This window comes from Tupaia chinensis, unplaced genomic scaffold (assembly GCF_000334495.1).
Source record: "Tupaia chinensis unplaced genomic scaffold, TupChi_1.0 Scaffold000057_1, whole genome shotgun sequence".
Lineage (NCBI taxonomy): Eukaryota > Metazoa > Chordata > Mammalia > Scandentia > Tupaiidae > Tupaia > Tupaia belangeri.
The window spans coordinates 6,056,697-6,060,039 of record NW_006159515.1 but is presented as its reverse complement, the minus strand read 5'-3'; the positions used below and the strand labels follow the sequence as shown (position 1 = coordinate 6,060,039).

The 3,343-nt window shown below is 50.3% G+C and overlaps 1 protein-coding gene across 1 annotated transcript in view; it reads right to left on the bottom strand.

Moving 5' to 3' along the window:
• Window positions 1-765, bottom strand: part of SLC15A1 (solute carrier family 15 member 1) — a 52,364-nt gene extending 51,599 nt beyond the window's left edge. The window contains exon 1 of the mRNA XM_027776305.1: window positions 726-765. The gene's annotated coding sequence lies outside the window, so the exon portion shown is untranslated. The remainder of the gene's footprint in view (window positions 1-725) is intronic.
• Window positions 766-3,343: the final 2,578 nt, after the last annotated feature.

Here is a 3,343-nt window from a genome sequence, read left to right as displayed (position 1 = left end):
AGGGAACAACATGTTTGGGTGCCTCTCTGTCCCCACCCTGACTTGGGGAGCAGCACTGTGGCAGCTCTCCTCAGCCCAACATGTTTTTGTTTCTTTGAGCTACGGTCACAGATGACCACACACTTAGTGGCTTCAAGGAACGGAAGTGCATTCTGTCACAGTTCTGGAGGCCAGAGGCCTGCAGTCTAGGTCTTGATGGCGGGCTTCCTCGAAAGACTCCAGGGGAGGATAATTCCCTGTGTCCTCCAGCTTCTGGTGGCTCTGGGTGGTGGTGGCATGGAGCAGCAGCACTCCAGTCTCTGCCTCTGTCCTCACATGTCTTCCTCTGGGTCTTCTCTCCTCAGGGCACTTGCCGTTGGATGCAGGGGCCATCCTAATTCAGGATGGACTCATCTCAAGATCCTCAGCTTAAGTCCATCTGTGAAGACCCTTTTTCCACATAAGGTCACATTGACAGGTTCCAGGGGGACGTATCTTTGGTGGGAAGGGGTGCCACTGAGCCCACTGCACTGCCCAATGGGTTCTGGGTCTAGAATAGGAATGCACACACTTGGAAAGCCAGCCCTGAAGGGGACAGTAGTTGGGCCTCCATGGATTGGGGACTGTCCTTATTAAAATGACTAGAGAAGCAAATGCTCGTGGTGACAGGCTCAGTGCTCACTGGTAGCTGCGACAGTCATTCAAACATAGACCCTTCACTGTCTTCTGCTTATCGAAGGACTTACATGGTATCCAGGTAGCACAGTAGTCCTCTCTAGGAAGAACACTGCCTGGAGAAGTTGCCTTGTGAACTCTTTGGAGTAACGGAGGGTCCTGTTCTCCAGCTCTGTCCTCAGATTGCTTACTGGCCTGTTCATCTTGTCTCAGAGAGAAATTGAGTAGATGTCAAATACAACAACTAGAATCACTATGGAGATGCTGAGGGTTAAGGGATGAATGACCAAAAGGGGCACAGCCATATGCTGAGAAGAAAGCGAGATCCTGAGAAATGGAATGGGCTGAGGAACTGGGGGTACAAATATATGCAAAAGGGCCTGGCTGTGAGAGTGCACAAGTTGCACCACCACTCAGGAGGCTGGAGGCCACCAAGGAAGGTCCAGGTTCTGCTCCCATGACAACTTGAATGTGCAGGTGCAGTTGCATGCACCTAGCTAATTGGGAGCCTGGGCAGGAGGATTATGACATAAAGATTGTGTCAAGATACCCATCTGTGTCTCCCCCTCTTCCCTCTCTCTCCCCTCATCTTTTTCATTCCCTTCCACTCTCTCATAAAGGAATAAAGAAAGGAACAATAATTGCTGAAGTCAGTTGGGAAATAGGAGAAGGAGGCCCAGCAACCAGCTCAAATGCACTCAAACATACTTTGGAGCTAAGAGCTGGCCAGTAACATTGACATGTGTTGGCCCTCAAGTCTTGAGAATATCAAAGACCCAGAGCCAGGGACACAGGAAAGGCTCTTTGTGGACTGTCTTGGCCCTCTCCTGCTCCATATTGGGACGTCCTGTCTATGGCATCTAGAGGACACGGTCGCATCAGCTTCACCATGAGGACCAGACTACCTTCGGTGACAACCTAGTTGGCAGGTTTTGCATTCAAATCTGGTTATCAGTTTCAAGTGCCCATGATGTTAGTAGTAAGTATTGATATTTATTTCACATGTGGGCCCTGTGAGAAACAATGTACACTCCTTGGGAACCAGCAGTTAGCGTAATGGCTATGTCACTGGACTCCCACGTCGTCAACCACGGTTCACGTCCCGGACCCGGTGACTTAAAACTCACGCCGGGCGCATGTGCGTGCGTGCCCAAGATCCCGAGAGGAGAATGGAGGAGAACGGATTGTGGCGTGACCATCCCCCCTGGGGGGTGATTTCTCGCTTTCTGTCTCTCTGTCTCTCTCTGTCTGTCTGGCAAGCGCACGCGCCCTATAGCGAAAACCTCTCCAAAAAAAAAAAAAAAAAGAAACAATGTACATTCCTCTCTCATTATAATGCTGTGGGTATCATTATCAGGCAGTGTTGTTATTTTTTTTCTTTTAACTTCTTTCTTATGGGAAGTTTCAAAGAGGTAGGCAGGGAGAATATAACGAACCCCTATCTACTCCCCAGTCGGCGTAGTCTCCCACATTGAGCCCCTATCTACTCACCAGCTGGTGAAGTCTCCCACATTTTGCCGGTTTTGTCTCAAGGAGCATCACTGTCCATATCTTGTGGAGGAGAAAACTGCAACACCCGGAGGCTGGTTCAGTTTTCCCAGGCCATGCAGCTGGTAGGTGGGAGAAGCGGGTGTGGAGGCCAGCCCAGAGCTCCTTGGCATGATGCCCTGTGGCCCTGCCAGCCTCTCCAGAGACCTTGATGAAGGCAATGTGTAAATCTCCACTCAGGGGGCAAAGGATGCTGGCTTTCCTGTTCTCCTAGCCCTGGGGCTGCAAGTGACAGCTTTTCCAGGTCATTCAAATGGGCTTGAAGACATTTAGACACGGCCCAGGGGTGTTGCAGGCTTGGTGTGCTGATCTGCAGTGCCCGAAGCCACTTGGTCCAGATCCCCACTAGGCCTGAAACATGCCCTGCCTAGCAGGAGGGCTGGAGGGAGGGGAGGCAGTGTGACGAGCCTGTCCAGAGTACCTGTCTCCCTCCCTCTCTCTTCTCTCTTGCATGGCTATTATCTCTGGTGAAAGAAAGAAACTTAAAAAAAAAAAAAAAGAGCTTTAGACAGCTAGGATTCATGGAAAAGTCCCCCCCACACATACGAAAGCACATTCCATAGAAGCGAGGGGAAATTACTGTAAAGTGATATTCTAATCATTTTAACTAAAAACCCCAAATTGACTAGGGTAGTGGGGAAAAGAATAGATGTTAAAATATACAATTAATTTCTCTGGTATCTGTCATTGGGTATTTGCATATGATAAAACGTCAGAGAGAAAGAAGCAAAGGCGAAGTTTGTGCTAAATTGTGCCCCTCCCTCGTCATATATTGAACCCCGCATCCCCAGTGTGATGGTATTAGGAGGAGAGGCATTTGGGTGGTAACTGGGCTATGAGGGTGAAGCCCACAGGATGAGACTAGTGTCCTTATAAGAAGGGACATCAGAGGGAACCAGCAGTTAGCGTAATGGCTATGTTGCTGGTCTCCCATGTAGTCGACTGCGGTTCGCGTCCCGGATCCAGTGGATTAAAACTCACGCCGGGCGCGTGTGTGTGCGTGCCCAAGATCCCGAGAGGAGAATGGAGGAGAAGGGATTGTGGCGTGACCATCCCCCCTGGGGGGTGGTTTCTCACTTTCTGTCTCTCTGTCTCTCTCTGTCTGTCTGGCGAGCGCACGCGCCCTACAGTGAAAAACCTC